This window comes from Dipodomys spectabilis, unplaced genomic scaffold (assembly GCF_019054845.1).
Source record: "Dipodomys spectabilis isolate Male_0828 unplaced genomic scaffold, ASM1905484v1 ptg000045l, whole genome shotgun sequence".
NCBI lineage: Eukaryota > Metazoa > Chordata > Mammalia > Rodentia > Heteromyidae > Dipodomys > Dipodomys spectabilis.
In genome coordinates this window covers 4,794,988-4,814,289 of record NW_024870722.1, presented here as the reverse complement: position 1 = coordinate 4,814,289, position 19,302 = coordinate 4,794,988, and the positions used below count along the sequence as shown (strand labels likewise).

The window sequence follows — 19,302 nt, the reverse complement described above, 5'->3', positions numbered from 1 at the left end:
CTCCCCTCCCCTCCCCTCCCCTCCCCTCCCCTCCCCTCCTCTCCTCTCCTCTCCTCTCCTCTCCTCGGCACCAAAAGCAACCACAGCTTCCAGTCAGCCCTGGGCCTTGAGACTGGAGGAGGAATACCAACTCTACACTATGCTGTGTTGTTGAGTTAGGATGTTCCATAGGTTTCATGTGCTTTCAGCTTATTGTATTCTCCATTTATGATGAGTTTATCACAACATAACCCTCATGTGAACTGAGGTGAGTCTGTGTGTCTCCCAGCCTGATGCTACAAGATAGGGCTGGACAGAAGTTGTGAAGTTGCTGTTCTCTTCGTTTATCTGGGCATCAAGTTGTATGGTCACTCTGAAAATAGGTTGACTCTGTGGGCATCTTGGAGAGAAGCTGCATAAACCTTAGACTTTGAGCCTGGAGGAATTGTATTATAATCCATGCTCTATTACTTTCAAGTTCTATGATCTGGGACTTTTGCTTTAATCAGTCTCTGAGTTTGTTACCTCATCTGACATGGGAATAATAAACCTACTTTCCCAGGATTGCTGGGAAATGAGAACTGATAGGGGAAATTCTTGTTTTGTTACTTTTAATCTGAACCTTTAAGACTTTTTAAAACTAAAGGAAGACACCTCTCATGGCCTGCAAGCAGAGTTTGCTAACAAGATAGGCATTGCCCTTGAAGAGAGAGAAAAGAGCCACCTCGGATGATGGACTTTTATCATCAGTTCCCCTAACTTGGCCTGCAAGTTAAATTCCCCTGTGCTGTTTTCCCAAAGCCCTTTGACTGGGGCACTTCAGCCCAGTCCAGTGGGGATCTCTGTGGGTGGAGTCAGGGCCAGTGTTTCATAAAGCTTCCCAGGGGATTATGATATGCAGCCAGGATCCAGTGAGGATGCTCTGGGAAGAGTTGCAAGTCTCCAATTCTGGCATTGGTTGGGGGCGGGGAGTGGAACTTGGAATGATAGAACCTGTGTTCTAGTCTTTTTCACTTAAACAGAGACTTGAGCATTGGGTGAAAGGTATGGTCTTTCTGCTGGTCATATATGATTTAGTATAAATTAGATTATTACATTCTCTCCCAAGAGCCAATGCTCCTGATGATGGGTACTGGGCTGGGAAATAGGGCAGAATTTTTTAGCTATCTGAGGACAGGGGCTGTTCATTATAAGGGAGACAAAAGGAAAAGATCTTGAAGAACAGGAACTCAGTATTTCTAGGTATTTGTTGCACTTGGCAATTATCCTTATAAAAGTCCCACTCAAGAGCTAGCTGACTTCTCTGACTGCTCTTCTATAATTCTGGTGGGTTTTAGTTCTTGAAAATGTGCTTCACGCTGGGTGCTGGTGGCTCACGCCTGTAATCCTAGCTACTCAGGAGGCTGAGATCTGAGGATCGCGGTTCAAAGCCAGCCTGGGCAGGAGAGACCATGAGACTTCTATCTCCAATAAACCACCAGAAAACCGGAAGTGGCGCTGTAGCTCAAGTGGTAGAGCTCTCGCCTTGAGCTGAAGAGCTGAGGGACAGCGCCCAGGCCCAGAGTTCAAGCCCCATGACCGACAAAAAAAAAGAAAATGTGCTTCACCTTCTAATTGAAGGATGAGGAAGAAACCTATTCACTGTATTCAATGGAAACTCGAGACAGGCACTTCACACTCAAATGCCAGTTAAAATCATATATATCTATATATCTATATATGCATATATGTACTTTTGTTGCTGTTTTCTTTTTCCCCAAGAGAAAGGACTAAAACTACTCTCTAATCAAAATATCTCTTATTTCTTCTCAACAATTGGTGCTGAATATACCAGACATACACCATGCATACAAACACTAGACCCTTACTCAAATCATATACCAAAAAAAGTTAATTATAAATCAATAACCTAAATGCAATAGCTTAATTTTTTTAATTAAAAATCTCTCAGAAGAAAATACGAGAGTAAATATTTCTGATTTGGGATTTGCAATGAATTCTTACATCTTTTATTACCTAGTCAGCCCTGGCAGACAAATCCATGAGATTCTTATCTCCATTTAAGCAGCAAAAAGCTGAAAGTGGAAGTCTGGCTCAAATGGTAGAGCACCAGCTTTGAGCAGAAAAAGCTAAATGAGAGTAAAGAGGCCTGTAGTTCAAGCCCCAATACTGGCCCTCCCCCCCAAAAAAAAACAAGAAAAAGAAAGAAAGAAAAAAGTGGTTAAGTTAAATGGAAGATTTTATTTGAAATGAATTTAGCTTCCATTAAATTAATTAATTTTTAGAAACTCTTCTACTTCCATCTTTAATACCGCATGCATGGTCAGAAGGCAGTCGGTTTTGCTAGGTTTTGTGCCATCAGGTACTTTTAGTGATTCCATCCTTTCTTCCATCCAATACCAAACTTCTCCATGCTCATCACAACGCCATTTCCATGCATATCACTTCCTTCCCAGCACATTCATTAACTTAGATCTCCAGTTTCCAGCACAGCCCAGAAAGCTCTCCGTTTGCCCAACTACCAGCTCAGTCACCGAAAAGTAACAGCCCAAGTTCCATCCAACTGAACTCACCTATCAAGTCTTCCCCAACGCACATTAAGTCTGAGTCCAAGGTAGAGGAATATGCACACCACGTCCTGGCAGGCACAGGCAAACAGCGCAAACACAGGGCAGGGGCGGGTGGGGAGTCACAGGTACAAAAATATAACTTGGTGTGAGAAGACACCAGGCATTACTAGCAGAGTCTAAGTGCTTTAAACTCTGGGTAAGAGTTCTGATTGCCTTGATGATGATTCTTTGAGCCCAGAGTGGTCTGAAAACAGAAGGAAGTTGCATTGCTGTATTACTCTCTTCATTTTCACTTTCTTCCTTTTTTTCCCCTCCTCTTTTTTTCTGCTGGGGTCAGCAGGAATGCAGGAATGGGAATCTTTTTTCTTCTTCTCTTTAGATCAGTCTTATTATGATTATGATTATACTGAAAGACCTGCGGGAGAGGGATGCTGAGATCTGAATTAAAAATAGCATTTTCTGTCCTCCCACACACAACACTTGAGAGCTCTGAATGCCTTTTCTAAATGCACACTTTCTGCCTGGCTGGATAAAAGAAGCTGTCACTTAATTTCCATAACGAAGTCATTCCCAGGAGAATTCCATTGTTTTAGCAATAGAATTTCTGTAAAAGGCCTCTTATTTTCCCTGGAAAAAAAAAAAAAGGTAACAAAAATGAACTTTTGAAAGCTTATTAGACAAAACAATTAAGGAGTAAGATTTCCCCCCCCTCTTCTTCTGATATGTTAGGAGTTGTAAGGGTGAAAAATCCCCTGAGCCTTGATGTAAGTCTAAACCCCTACATGTGAAAGTGGGGGAGAGGAGAACCCCATTACTCTTTCTCCTAATACAGAGGCCTAGGCCTGAACTTGAGAATTTGTGTTCTGGAACCAGGTGCCTGGCTAAATAGTTGCTGCTGTTCTAAAAAGTTGAAAAGATTTCTCTCTCAAGAGAGGTAGGAAAGGCCTCATCTTCGGGGCTCCTCTCAGAATGGAGAGTCTTTCTACTTTCTGGGCTTTCACTTCCAAGCAAATTCGATGGATCCACTTTGAATATCACTTTCTTGCTTTTTAATTCTAAGGGGGGAAAAAAGTGGAGGGAAAGGGGAGTGGGGAGGGACACTGCAGGATGCTCACAGCACAGAGAAATTCTTTGGGCATTTTTAACAAAACACAATCATCAGGTGTTTTGATTGTGTTTCTGGACTCTGGAAACAACTCACAGCTGTCTCTTGCCAAAGTGCTTTACTCAGAAAATATGCATGGCTATTTGTCTTGACAAAACAACATGTCTCAACATTTTGAGCTTCAAATTTTATGGCAAGTGGTGTTTCCCTGTGCAATGTGACTTTTAAGGGCTCAGACTGGCAAGTGAGCAGAGGTGTGAGCTGATGCTCACACCAAGGGGCCTCCCCTCTGCTGCCCCCATTTCCCCATACGATGAGTATTTGTTCCAAATATGATTTCGAAATCTCACCTCCACATTCATAGAAAAAAAGGCTCATTGCATTTCCTAGCACTTACCTGGCACCAAGTAACCCACATCAAAGTCTACCTGCCTTTAGGGGTTCAATCTAGGTAATCCCTAGATTGAATGCCAAGTGCCATTCCTGTTACTTAGAGTTCACAGCTGAGACCATTGAAATCTCAGTTTTAAGCTAAAATCATTTACTTAAGCCTCCTCCAAAAAGAGAGACGTTTTGAATAGTGTCTTTGTCTACTGATCCTTTTGTTCCGATTGCATCAGAAAGTTGTAATACTTAAGGCAAGGAAGCAGCTACTTGAAATGGTATGAAAAAAAAGAGGTTGTCCTGGCTTTTCATTTATTAAAAATAGGTGAGCAAGAAAAATAGGTTGACTTAAGTTGGTCTAGAAAGTCCCATTGGTCCCCCATTTGTCCAAACATGCAAAGTAGGGAAGGTAAAACTGCCAATGACTTTGAGTTGTAAAAAACAATTCTGCTTGTTTTCACCTTTAGTCACACAATAGTACTATAACCTCAAAAGCTGGAGATTATGGTCCTAGCCAGGCTCTTTGTTTTTGCATAGTAATGTAAATATACTTTGTGTGTGTGTGTGTGTGTGTGTGCGTGTCAGTCCTTGGGCTTAAACTCTGTGTGGGTGTTGTCCCTTAGCATTTTGCTCAAGGCTAAAGCTCTATCATTTGAGCCATAGCTTCACTTTGAGCTCTTTGGTGCTTAATTGGAGCTAAAAGTCTGAGGCACTTACCTGCCCAGGATGGCTTCAAACCTTCATCCTCAGATCTCAACCTTTTGAGTAGCTGGGATTATTGGTTTGAGCAGCTAGCACTCGATTGCATGGTAATATTTTATTTTATCTTTTTAATGAAAGAAAGGAAGGAAGGAGTTATAGCTGCAGTTGGGTGCCTCCAGTGTGGTATTTTGAATGTCCTTGGGGAAGTATTACTCCTGTTTCTGCAGGCGGAAGCTGGGGCCAATTCTCCTCATTTTCTCTTCATTCCTTATTTGGTATTTAGTGAAGTCAGACCAAATAAAACAGTGTAGAATGCTATCCTATAACTCCTAAAACCAGGGCCAATAGAGAATGAGAGGGAAATAGTTTACCATTTTTTTCTTTGGGAATTTTTCTGATTTTTTTTTGTCATTTTGAGAGAGAGAAAGAAAGAGAGAAGCCAGGCTTTAATGGCTCAGGCCTTTAATCCTAGCTCCTCAGGATGGTGAGATCTGAGGATCCCAATTTAAAACCAATCCAGGTAGGGAAAGTCTGAGACTCTTATCTCCAGTTAACCACCAAAAGGCTGGAAGAAGAGCTGTGGCTCAAGTGGTAAAACATCATCCTTGAGTGAAAAAACTAAGGGGTTAGCACCCAGGCCTTAGAACTCCCCCGACTCCTCTCCAAAAATAGAGCAGAAACTGAAATAAACTTAAACGTCAGAAGACATACATAGTTTCCCAGTGGCCTTCACTGCCTGAGACTTAGAAATGTGTTTGAAATTACCAAAGCAGGAAACATAAGCTATGTCCACCTTCCCCTACTTTTGCCCAGCCCTCAGCAACAGCCCCAGACTAAATGCTGACCTTTTCAAGCAAGCATGAATAAAACTCTTCTTTCCCAGGAGGCTCCTAGCAGCCAAAGGGGCGTCACCCAGGAGCTGTGTAACCACAGTGTGGTCTCCTGGCTTCTTGATCTAAATTCCTTTGGCTCCTGGGCTCCTGGGCTGCCATGCCTTCTGGTGGATATCAGCAACCCCTGCGGGAACAAGGGAGATAAACGAAGAAAGCCAGAAATCTTGAGGAAGGAGCATTGAGTCCTTACAACAACTTCCCAGAGACATTTATACCACTATTCAGATCAGATATTCTGCACCTGTACATTCAACTTCTGTATCTATTTTATTCTTTTTGTGGGGAGGTAGGTACTGAGATTGATCTCAGGGCCTCACATTTGTCAGGCAGACACCCTACTACTTGACACATTCCCCAGGTTCCTTTTTTGCACTGAGGCAGCCCAGGCTGAATGGGGCTACGGTCTTACTTGTGCGCCTGTCTCTCTGGGAATGGCAGGCACATGCCACTGAGCCCAGCCATTGTACTTCCCTTACAGACAGGCTAGCAGGCAGGCACCACTGCACTCAGCCCTTGCTTGAGATGGAGACTCACCGAGACTGGCCTCAAATGGCAATCATCTGATCTCTGCCTTCCCAGTAGCCAGGATTACAGGCTTGACTCACCACACCATGCTCAATTTGTTTTATTCTTGACATGCTGAACATGCTTTTCTTTGCATGTATAATAACATTTCACAGCACACTGTGCCCAGTGTCATTAAAGAGGACACACACATCCACACCTGCAGATTTTCTCCTTACCGTTGTGTGATAAACCATGCTAATAAGGAGAGATGTAGAGTGGGTCAATGTGAATTTGACTTTTTTTGTTGTTTTTTTTTTTGGGGGGGGGTCCGGTCGTGGGCCTGAACTCTGGTCCTGGGTGCTGTCCCTCAGCTCTTCAGCTCAAGGCTAGCGCTCTACCACTTGAGCCACAGCCCCACTTCCGGATTTTTTTTTCTGCTTATGTGGTGCTGAGGAATGGAACCCAGGGCCTCAGGCATGCAAGGCAAGCGCTCTACTACTGAGCCGCCTTCCCAGCCCTGAATTTGACTTTTTTTTTAAAAAGAAAATCTTTCATCGTCAAAGTTTTTCAGCGTATTTATCTGGTTTTATGATCTTTGGACAGGTACTAATTTTACGTTTGATTCCCTGATCACAAAGCAGCTAATATGTACAGAAAAGTATAACCTCGCTAGCCAAACATAGCTATTTCGAAAGAGGTTTTTATAATGGGAAACTCACAAATCACCAGATGCTGATTAAAGGGAGAGCGTGTGACCTGATGAGTGCCTCTGATGCATCAGAATTCCTTCAGTGTCCACTTCCATCCTATCTTTGATCTCCCCTCATTTTCTCTGAGATCTGGCTTCCCTGCAGATGGCTTTTCCTGTGGAAAGGGGATATTTGGCCCATTGTAGCTGCAATTTCTGTCCCCATGGGAGGGGGCGCAGGGTGGGTAGAGGGATCAGCTCTGCCCTGGGGGCTCCTGGAAGACAGCTTTCTCCTACTCTGCAGTTGCCTACGGCCTTGATTGCTTCTCTTTCTTCCTCAGAAAGAAAATACACAGACTCAGCTTCAGCCCTGAGTGGGAAACAGAGGGCTCTTACTGAACATTCCATTGATTGGCTGTTTTATTGGCTTAGGTAGTGATTTTTCTCCAAGTCACCCAGAGGGAGTTCTGGCCCGAGGAAGAAGGAAACTTGAGGACATATCGAAGTGAAAACAAAATGCCACGTTCTTCCGTTAGCCCACAAGAATTTATCAAGGGGTTGGCGTTTGCAAGAACCCTCTAAGGCACTCCCCTCACCAAAATGGCCAGACTAGCCAGACCTTGGTGACTCATGTCTGTAAAATTCTAGCTACTCAGGAGGCTGAAATCAGAGGATCGCAGTTCAAAGCCAACTCAGGCAGGAAAGTTTGGAAGTTCCTAAGACTCTTATCTCCAATTAACCACACAAAAAAAGCTGGAAGTTGAGCTAAAGATCACGTGGTGGAGCTTTAGCCTTGAGCACAAAACCTCAAGGACAGCACCCAGGCCCTGGGTTCAAGCCTCCAACCTACACACACACACACACACACACACACATACACACACACAAGGCTCCTCCTTTATGGAGTGGTCCACAGTCTTCCCAGGGAGATGGCACCTAGTTTAGGATAAAGAGTAAAATGGCACGTGACCTCTGGGAAAGAATCAAATAGGTAGGAGGTCACATGCTTTAAAAAAAATGTGATGATTGAGAAACTTGTCACATAGAAGAGTGAAGGAAAGGACTGTGGGAAAAATGGGATATGCACTGGACTTGGGAGGGCTGGCATGAATTGTGACAAATGAAGTTGGAAACATGAGGACGTTAACATGAAAGTGTGGCTGGTATTGACCACATGAGGGAAAGTAAGGAATAAAGTTGGACATACATAAACAGCAGCTTGAGGAAAGACCAGAGTCCAGGACACTTTATCTCACCTGATAAAGTTAGGCACACCAACTGTAATTTCTTTATATTAACATTATTTGCCTTGGGACTTTAATTGTACCTGAAAAATACCTTTACAACATCAGCACAGAGATTAGTGTTTTATTAGTGTTTTATTGAATCACAGAGGAAATGTGTGTGTGTGTGTGTGTGTGTGTGTGTGTGTGTGTGTGTGTGTGTGTGTGTGTATGCGTGTGTGGACATCTGGGGATTTGTCAGTCTTGGATTTTATCTATCACAACCATTACTAACAGCTTCAAGCATAAATTTAACATTTGACATGGCTGGATCTAGGGGACTTCGCTTGTCACCAGGATCCTGGTGTTTGAGATTTGGTGCCTAAATGTGGAACCTCATTCTCAAATAGGCTTTTCTCATGAGGTGGTAAAAAACAGCTCCTGGCTAAGTCTAGTAAAGAAGAGAAACAGGATGTAACTACTGGGGATCTATACTGACCATGTTCAGAGAAGTTGGCCAGAATGAGAACTCAGGAAAGACCACTGTATGTACAAGGTAGAAAGCTAGCCTGGCTTTTTAATAAAAATAATTTGCTAAAACATTTTTTAAAAAAGTAAGTGTTAGTGCTGGGTGCTGATGGGTCATACCTTATAATCCTAGCTTACTCCAGAGGTTGAGATCTAAGTTTCAAGATTCAAAGCCAGCCTGGGCAGGAAAGCCCTTGAGATGCTTATCTCTGATTAAAAATATCAAATAGCCAGAAGTAGAGCTGTGACTCAAGCAATAGAGCACAAGCAAAAAAGCTCAGGGACAGCCTCCAGGCCCTTGGTTCAAGGCCCAAGACCTGCTCAGAAAACAAATGAACAACAACAACAACAAACCACCAAACTATAGTGATAGAAATTAAACTCCAAAGCTTGAAAAGCTGTTTGGAATTGAAATACTAACTGGAATTTCTACCATATTTTCAACCATTTGTTGCTGAGCAATGAAAGAAAGGTGACAAGCCATCTGAGCCTGAGGAAGGCCTTTCAGGAAGAGCAGTGGTTGAGTATTTTGTGGGCCAAAGAGAAGTTTCTAGATGAAAGGAACGAGACAGGAAGGGATAGGGATGGGGAGGGGGCAGGTATAGGTCACACCTGACCCCACCAAGAGCTGGAGTCAGTAGAAAATGGATTAAGATCTCAAGTGGGGCAAGGAGGGTCGTCACTAGAAGTTTTCCCCTAGATTTGACAGCTCTATTTGTTTTAGTGATTTCTCATCTCTCTGGAATAAGCAGGTATCATTCCCCCATGTAATCATTGTACAATGATGGACTGTATTCAAAAGATCCTCCATCTCTTTGTCTGGCTGTGTCACTGGCAGGAAGATGGTTCTCAAACCCAGAACCTCCATCACCTGGGAACTTGTTAGGAACATGGATTCCCTGGCCTGATCTCAGGGATTTCTCCAGTGGAAATTCTGAGGATGTCTCCCATTAATCTGTGATTGTTTTTAAAGGCTCCAGCTGCCAGCTTTCAAATGAGAACCATTGCCTCCAAGACCCCGCTTGTCCTCAGGCAGGGTGAGGTTTTCAGTAAAAAGGGAAACAGAATCAAGAATATGAGTTCCTGCTGATGAGGAGGTGGAGGGGTGGCGGTATCAATTGTGGAGGAACCTGGCAGCTATTCAGAAGCCACTAAGGACTAGAAGAGGAAGGTGTTAGAAGCACAGAAGCAAGAAGGCCGAGTTGTCATTGTCTTCAGGCTTGTGGAAGGCTTCCATTGGACAAAAGGCAGCATGGCTTCATGTCCTTGGACAGTGGAGAAAGGTGTGCATGGTGGGGGAAGGCGGGGAGTGATAGTTGTACAGGCATCATTCCTGTCTGGCAGAGGTTAAGTTCCAGAACTGGTCTTGGATGTGGATCACTGAATTTAGAATCAGGCTCTTCCATTCGACATTTGGAGCTTGCAAAAGAAGGGCATGGCAAGATTTCTTTCATAGAAGGCTTATAGAGTTTGTGGAGCCTTGAGACTTAAATAAATCCAGTGGCATATAACAAGGCAGGATGACAGTGTGCTAATTGGAAAGGACCTTGGGTCAGAATGTGTAGTAAAGACTACAATTGCTGTAGGCAGTCAAGAAGTGGAGAAATTGGCACAGTGTCATTTTTTCCTTTGGACAGAGGGTGAATCTATCAGCTTGGCATATTTCCCCAAGTCTGATGGCAAAGTATTGATCAATTTGGGCTGGATTTTTTTGTTTGGGGCATTTTTTTTCTCTCTGGGTTGGCTAAGGTTTGTTAAATCTGCCAGGTTAAAGTGAAGGGTTGTATTGGAAGACTTTGAACATGCACTGTTGTTCATGTGTTTGTTTGCATGCAGAGTAGGAGAGACAGTATTTTATCCTGGGTGTCTTAAATGGAAAGAGACTCAGAGAAGCATAGTTTCACTTCAGACAGCCTTTCAACATAGGAAAGACATAAATGAGCCTGCCTGAGGGGGCGTTTGTTTTGTAGGGTGAAGGATGCAAATTACTTATTTTCCCTAGTAGAAGCCATCTCTGGGATAGTAGGAATACGAAACCACTGCAGATGAACAAAGCTTTTCCATTGCCTTTTCCATCTTTGCATCATGCTCTCCTGTGGGTGGGTCATCAGATTCCCCAAACTCAGACAGTGAATGCAGGAGAGAACTATCCTCATGGCCAAGGGGAAGTCAGAAGCTTTGGAAACTACACAAAGGTACTAGGATTGTTTTCCCCAGAAGTTTGCATGCAGTGTGGTCTGGTGTTTGCTTTTTTTTTTAAATGGTTTTTCCAGCTGTGCACCACAGGTATGAAGAGAGCTTGATGATAAGGTAACTTGGGGAGCATTGCGGGGCAGGGCATTCCTTTCTAGTCATAATAAGTACAATGCCTATGAGCAAGGGTGTTCCCCTAGCAGAAATTACTACTGGTGATTGTCCTGGGGTCCCAGAAATCAGAAGAATCATCTCCCATTTCAAGGTATTAAAAATAGTCGTTGCAGCCGGACACCAGTCACTCACGTCTGTAATCCTAGCTACTCAGGAGGCTAAGATCTGAGGATCACAGTTCAAAGCCAGCCCAGGCAGGAAAGTCTGTGAGATGCTTATCTCCAAATAATCACCAGAAAACCAAAAGTGGCGCTGTGGCTCAACTGGTAGAGCACTTTCCTTGAGCTGAAGAGCTGAGGGACAGCACCCAGGCCCAGAGTTCAAGCCCCACCAATGACGTTAAAAACAAAACAAACAAAAAACAGTCATTGCTTGTATCTTGATAGAGGAGCCCCAGCTGAAATGTCTCCCCTAAAATGAAATAATTATTTCTTAAATGCAGGCCACCTGCTCCACCCACAGGCCGTTTTCTCTTTCTAGAAACCCAAGGTTGGTTTGTTAACTTTTTGTAAAGTGAGCCTTTTGTAGTTTCTCCTTCCAAAATAAGGTTATCCCCAGCGATAATAAATCACAGTTCTTACTTTTCCATTATTCTACCTAACTAGTTTCCAATCATATACAAAAAGCCATATGCTAGGGTTGTTAAATGTCCCTCTTGATTCAAGAAGTTCCTTGACTCAAGACAGGGATCTGTCTTTCTTGGTCATCGTGACATTGTTCAGTGGAACATAGTCTGGTGGAAATAGTTGCATGAACACTCTATTCAGTGAATGGTTAATAAGGAAGCACTTGGTAAATTGGATTCACTCTAAAAGTGGTGATTAATTATACAAGAGGCAGACACCTCTACCCTCCCTTCTGTCCTAATTTTGTCTCTCCCTTTCTTAAAATATACTTTGAGGTATGCTTGTCAGGGTTCTAACAATTCCAAATCTAAGATTTGCTATTTGTCATTCTTGCCTGGTTTTGAGTAAGGGACGACTTTTTTTTTTTCACTCTTAGGAAATAGTATTTACTTCAACCACAGGGCTAAGACTACAACTCCCACTACAACTCAGTGCATACTCCAGACTGTGAAGGGACAAAGCTGAACCTGGATAAGTTATATGGAAAGCAAACAGGATTCTAGCCTAATAAAGTGTGTGGCTTCCATCATTCCCAAAAGTACCAATAGAAGTTCTTGTTCCTCAAGCATGCTCTGGAGTCCACAAGGCAAAATAACTCAGTTATTCTGGACTGGAAGCAGATCTTCCTGGGTTCATCTTAAAGAGGGAGAGGGAAAAAAAATATCAAGAAATCCAAGTGTGGAAAATATTCCTGATTAGTCTATGAATCGGCCTTTTCACTAAAAGCAACAAACCTTATCCAGGCCTTTCCAACGGGGCCTTGGTGTGCCACTTCTGGGTCTGTGTGTTACCTTTGGTGGTGGTTGGAAATGGCAGGTGGCCAAGTGGAAAATTTCACAGCCCTGCAAACATTCAGAGCACAAAGCAGTGCAAACCTGAAATCCATCAGATGGCCCAAGTAGCCGTAAGCTTGCCTTACTCTGTGCCTCTTCCCCTTCACCTCGCCCCATTCCTTCCCTTTCTTGGGAGATTTCAGACATTTGTGATCCTATTCTCCTCTCTCCCCTGTCCTGTAGCACTGTGAATTGGTACCAATATCTGGGTGCTCCAGGGAGAGATTACTGTTGAAGAGCCAGCCAGAGCTGGCTGTTCAATTCTCAATCCATGCTCAGTACCAGGCTCATGACCACTAAGAATATTGTGCAGTCTCCTTGGGAGCTGGAAAGATCACAAGAGCGATCTTATTAATCCTCCTGGCAACTCCGTTCAGTATGGAAATGGCAAAAGGTGGTTGTCCTTTCTTCCTTTTCGCAAAGTGTAAAATCAAGTGGCTTATTTTTGGATTTTGTTTTTCATGGTGCTGGGATGGAACCTAGGGCCTCGCACATTCTTGGCAAACCACTGAGCCTAGCTGCACCCTCCAACCCTAAGTGGTTGCTTTGGAGGCTGTGTGATCAAGTTGTAGCTCAGCCAGGATTGTGTCTGAAATACCCAGAATTGGCTTCAACTTTATGGCATAGAAAGAAAAGAAAAAGGGTTGAGGGGTGGCTATGTCCTGTTAGTTTCCTGAGGCAAGAGAAAAAATACATACGACATCTCTCTATTGGAAATGGTCTTTGGTGAATTATCATCAGTTCATCTGATTGATCTAGTGGCTTCATTTGCTGAGCTAATGAGTAATTCAATAATGCACTCACCTATTTATTTTCCTTTTGTTCTCTGCTAGGAATTTCTCGCTTTTCTATACAAGGAAGGAAGAATAGACCAGACCCCAGCCCCGGCTTCCATGGTGAAGTACAAGCCAAGGCTACTTGGGAACTGTGAGCAGTGAATGTTGTAAGTTGACCCAGAGCAATTGCTCTTCATCTGCAGAGGCTTGCCTTGTAAGAATTTGTGAATCATTGGCTGCAACCCAGCCAGGGTGATGAGGGGTGTTAGCAGGAACTCTAGCTGATCATCTAATTAATTCCTTATTTTAGAAGAGGAGTTTCTGCTTGTGTTTGCTATGAACTTGCCTTTCTCTCAGCTTCTGAACCCTGCTCATTAGTTCTGGAATAAAAGAGTGGAATTCAGTGATCTCTTTCATTGGAGGAATACCTGTTCTACTGGGACAGCTAATACTGTCGTTTTGAGCAGCCTCTGAAGGGGTTATTGCCGTTCTTTTAGGTTGATGAATAGACTGAGAATTGGTAACCAGGATTTTCATCCAACTAATGTTCTTTCTTATGTGAAACTTTGAATGGGAACACCTTTTTTTCTGGGCCTCACAATCTTGAAGTATACAAGTATGAGCAGTGACTTGTGGTCCTCATTCAAATTTTCTTATTCTACTGACTTTTATGAAGCTATTTTCAATTTTGAGATTAGCAAAAGAAAGTCAGATGAATATTATTGAGATGTTTTAATATCAGGTAATTAATAAGATGACCTAATGTCAAAGAGTTCCTTTTCTATGAAACTTTAAGGGGGTTTTCCCAACTCTTCCACTTTTTGGAGATTTTACCTCTTTGCTAGACAGAGTTATACATAAGTTTTAGAAGAGTTGGAAGTGGTGCTGTGGCTCAAGCGGTAGAGTACTCATCTTGAGCTGAAGAGCTGAGGGACAGTGCCCAGGCCCAGAGTTCAAGCCCCACAACTGACAAAAAAAAAATAAAAAATAAATAGAAAAGTGCTGATTAGGAAACAATAGTCATAGGAAATGGAGTTTGGCCACTGAGCACCTTTGAGAAATAAATACTTTCTTCAAGGGCCAATTTCAACCTGGTTTTTCTGTGTTTGGTGTGTGTCTAGGCTAAACAGAGAAATTACAGTTTTGTAATATGCACGGATACTTTTATATGTTACTATGTGTATATATGTATGGTTTATATGTTACTATGTGTATATATGTATATATGTATCTTCATAATTGTTAATCACTGACTTTGTGCAGTTGCCCATAGACTATAAAAGGGCAAGATGGGGCATATATGAGAGGGAAAAAAATATAACAAACAGGAAAATTTCTGCTGAAAAGTTTGGCTTTTTAAACATTTGAATTAGACTATGTCTAGGCATCCATATTCCTTGAGGGTTAACTATTAATACTGAAATATGTATTGAAAATTTGCCATTGCCTTATAGTTACACAACAGGCAAGTATTTTATGTGTTTCCATTTGTACATATAATTATCTTGGTTCTAATGGAAATTACATAGCTTCTGGGATCAGTGGATCAGAATTCTAGGTCTTGCCATTAAGGTCAAGTATATTTATGATTCTGAGCAAGTCATTAATCCTCAAAATGGTATTGTAAAATTCTGTATGTTGCTATGTACTTTGTTCAGGGAGCGTTTGACCATGGCTGAGGCTTCCCAAAGGAGCAGAACATTGTGTAGGCACTTGAATACTTACCAAAAAGCTATCTCTTGTTGTAAAAGTTTCTATCACTATCAGAGAATAACTTAAGACTTTGTTGGATTTGAGTGCTAAGAGGTTTTACTAGAAAGTCTTTTTCCCAGTTGAATAAGTGTTGGGATGATAATATTGTGAAGGTGTATTTTTTAATCCCAGAAAGCACATGTATTACAGATAAGAGCTATATGTCTCAGTTTTCTATAATCAAGAAAGTTTTGTTTCAAATCTGATGTTTCTTTTTAACTATTGCTTTGAAGTGCTCATGTTAGACCTCAGACATTAAGTGAGGTTTTCAAAGATGTTCTGAATTGTAAACTTCCTAAGATGTCACATGGCCAACTTAAACTCATTTTAGAATCCTTCTGTCGTGAGAAAAAGGAAGAAAATACTGAATTTCAGTGAGCTTCTTACATGTGCTAAAGAGTTTTCAAAACAGTACTACTTCAGAAGGAAGCTCCCAATTTTCTTAATACATTTTGATATCAGTAAACTGTTCTAATCTTGGCACAATCTTCTTACAACATGAGATTTTTCTCTAGATCTGATGACTTGAGTATCTGGAGGTCAGGTTCTCATAGGGACAGTATGAAGCAAGAAGCTGGTAACTTTCATGGAACACGTGTTTGTACATAGATGGGGCATGGCTGAGGGTGTCTGGGCATGTAATACTCATAGCAGATGAATGAAATACTGTAGACTGCACCCAGATCATTACTCACTGCATCAACTCCTTTCTGTGGGTTGGTATCATCTCTCACATCTGTCATCAACTTCTCCTAACAGATGGCCTTTGCCATGAAGGTGTCTCAGATGTGGTATTCTGTGTGAGAAAGGAGCAGAAGTGAAAATGAACGAGTCAGGAGACCTAGGTTGTGCACATGATGCCGCAGGTGGCCGTAGAACTGTGAGCCATGGTACTCTGGGACCCATGGGAGGATGGGCAGCAAGAAAAAAGATACCTCTATTGTTGCTTCCACTCTCTATGTCTAACATTGCATAAGGTGATGAAGCACATTGGACCCTCCTAGAAATCAGTGATTGGTCATGATCTCATTTACAGTTGCTTCTAATACATTACCATGAAATTCTTTCCATAATACTTTCCTGTGGACCATATATAAACCTACAAGTATCTGTTTGAGAGCTTCTAAGAATACCATTTAGTCTTTTTGAGTTTTAGTGTCTGTATTCATTGATCATTCTGATAATTAAACAGGAGCTCTATAGTTGTACTTTCCCACCCCCTCTCTCTTTTCTATCTCTCTGTTTACCTGCAGTGCTGAGGATTGAACTCAGATCCTCCGACCTGTTAGTCAAGTGCTCTACCAAAAAGCTATGTCTCCATTCTGAGGTTTACTCTTAAACAACTACGATAATATTGTTCAGCGCTGAGCAAGGGGATTGGGATCTTGTATTTCTGGCCTCAGCTTCCCTAAATGGTCTTCTTTGGCCTTATTAAAGCTATTTGGCATGATCTATATGCAGTGGCAACACTCCACCTCTCTCCATCTTCTCCTTTTTTCCTTCTAAGCATTTTACATGTTATATTTTGGCTATCATCAGTCCCCTAAAGTAGACTGCAAGCTCCAGTAGGATGGGGATGTTCTTTATTGTTATTATTTCCTGGTGGATCCCTAACACCTGAAATCCTACTTGGTCCAGGAAATACTTGTCCAGTGATTATCTAGGGATAGAGTTAGTGCATGTTTAGCCTTGTCTTATATGGGCCTATGCCATGAGGAAAAAAATAGATAAACCATATTCTCATGAGAACTCCTTGAGTCTGATAACAGTTTGATGAGGGTAATGAACAGATGGCGTGGACAGACCCAGTCTTATTTTCTTTTCCTTAAATTTAGTCTATGATACATGCAAATAAATATGCAAGAGGAAATGATTTGTTTAAGAAAGAAAGTATGACAGAAATATCAATAGAGCGTGGGGATTTTTTCTGATACTTTTTAAGACTTCTACGCTCTCCCCTTTTCCATCTGAGTGGTTTGTGGTCTGTGAGCAACCTGCCCAGGCATCCTGTGACCCATGGTGCTTCTATCTCCTATCTTATCTCTCCCACCTTTGAGCTCCTGGTAATTCCCAAAGTGGGCCTGCACCAGAAGTGCTGTATCTACCTGGAAGTTGCCTCCCTAGAAAAATGACTGGCTGGCACTCCATCCCAGTGCTGGGCTTGGGAGAAAGAAACTGTGTGCCAGTACAAAGTAGGCCTAGAACTTCCTGTATGAACAAGGGATAGTTGACAAAAGCCTTCATAAGAAGACAACCTATTGCCTTGCTCTCAAGGACCATGGGAATAAAGGTGTCAGTGATTTTTCTGTTTATCAACATCCCCCCTTCTCAAAATACCTGCCCAGCAGGTCAGAATTAGGCCATCTTTAGGAAGAAATGGAAAATACAAACACTGCTCTGCCTGGATGAGTAGTGTTTTTCTGTCTTTGTAAATAGAAGTTTTGAGAACATGGGACCTGGATTTCTACTTCCAAGAATAAAGGAATTATATACGTACTCTAGTAAGAGCAATGTGTTGATCCATACCTTTTAGATTGGCCATCTGTAATACTATATTCTCTAGCATGATCATGAGATAAACCAGGGTCAGAAGATGAGGGAAGATTTTTGTTAAAAGAGGGAAAAGCAACCTCCCTGTGTTTAATCCTTGCTTTCAGCCTCTGGAATTGGCCTGTGTATCATAAAGGCAAAGAGCACTTTCCATGCAAGTAACTGGGTGTAATCTTGGCCCTTTTCCTCAGACTTCCTCCAATCACCTCTTCCTGAAAGCCTCACTAATTCCTGCCCATTTTTGCTTTGTGTTATTGGGTGGCAGGGGGCAGAAAATTTGCCAGAGTTGTATGAGATGCTGCTTCTGAAGGGAGATGTAAGTGTGGCTGGTCAAGATGTAGCCTTCCTGGGTTTCTTCTTGGCACCATCTTCTCTACGCTCTTCCTTTCAACATCCTGAAGAAGAGGTAAAAGTGCAAAGAACACCCAGAAGCAATGGAAGGAGAAGAGTTCATGAATCTACTATATTCATGTATTCTACTGTATATTCATTCATGAGGAAAAAGCAATCATCAATAGCCTAGTTAGAATGTTTCCTAACTGAACAGCCTTAAGGGAAAAAGTTGGTGTGTCTTATTGGAGTTTAGAATTCAGTACACAACGTACTGGAAGACTGTTGTGTACTGTTGTGTGCTCTGGTCTGCCAGAAAGGCATTGCTGAGTCCTCTGTGTTCACTGACACCTGGAGCTTTCTCTAGAGCATCATTGCAGGATGAATGTAGTGGTGGGGTTAGTTGTGCTGAAAGGGATGATGGGTAAGATTCCTCAGAGCCAAGTTTTGAAGGGAGGCTTCAAGCACTGCTGGGTTCTCTTGATTAGGCCTGTAAGCAAAGATAGGATTTTACTCTCTGTGCTTTTGAGAAGGAGAAGGATGCTTTTGAGACAATGGAGCCCTTGAGATCTCAGACAGTGGAGCCCAAGAGACCTTAGAACCAGGCATTTCTTCCCATCAGAAATTGTGTGGTTTGACCCCTGATAAAGACCTACCATGGGGATTTGTAAGACAAGACATAGTCCCCATTTTCCTTAGCACTGCTTTCTGTCTTCACATGTACAAGTTGAAGCAAGAACTGGGTGCCACTTTAAAAAAAATGATAATGCCTCCCTTCCAACAGTAGTACATGTAGCATTTCCAATTGAGCTCTGGCTAAAAATCATACTTGGAACGAAAAATGTGTTTCTCTAATGGTGTAATCTTCAAAGTGCCCCATGTTCAAGAATTGGTACTGGGGAAAGAAGGAAGGGCAGGAATGATTGGTGACAGGGCAGGCCTCCCCTGCTGACAGATAGTCACCCTTGGAATGTTCTTCTAGAGATCAGTAACTCTCCTAACTTGGGACACATCACAGGCTGATCTGTTCTGTCACCTGTGATGTAATACTTCTAAGGTATGCCATTTCTCACAAAGCCTGCAGTCCAGACATTAATTCTCTTATATACATTCATAGTTCTCTGTAAGCTTATTCTGATTCCTTCACTTTATAGGAAAGTTAAGTGTAAATAGGAACTCAGGAGCATTGTTTAATGACAGTGACATAAATCTATTGCTTTATTTTAAGCAGAAAAAAATTGTTCCTTAAGTATAAAGAGATAAATAGTAGATAATTTGTTTTTAATTGTCCAAATTTTCTATTTTGAAAATTTTTTATACCAAAAAAATCACTGACCTGCTTGCTAAACATATATTTATATTTAATTTCCAATGATAGTTATATAATAAATCATTACTAAGTGGAATCTTAACATTGAAAGAATTTATTTTCTTCCTGCTCTGAGGATTATCTTAAAACCTTTTTTAAACATCACAATGATTTTCATCA

General features: G+C 42.0%; 1 protein-coding gene across 1 annotated transcript in view; it reads left to right on the top strand.

Moving 5' to 3' along the window:
• Atxn1 (ataxin 1) overlaps window positions 1–19,302 on the top strand; it is a 407,118-nt gene that overhangs the window by 247,890 nt on the left and 139,926 nt on the right. Inside the window, exon 8 of the mRNA XM_042678587.1 lies at window positions 13,239–13,348. The gene's annotated coding sequence lies outside the window, so the exon portion shown is untranslated. The remainder of the gene's footprint in view (window positions 1–13,238; window positions 13,349–19,302) is intronic.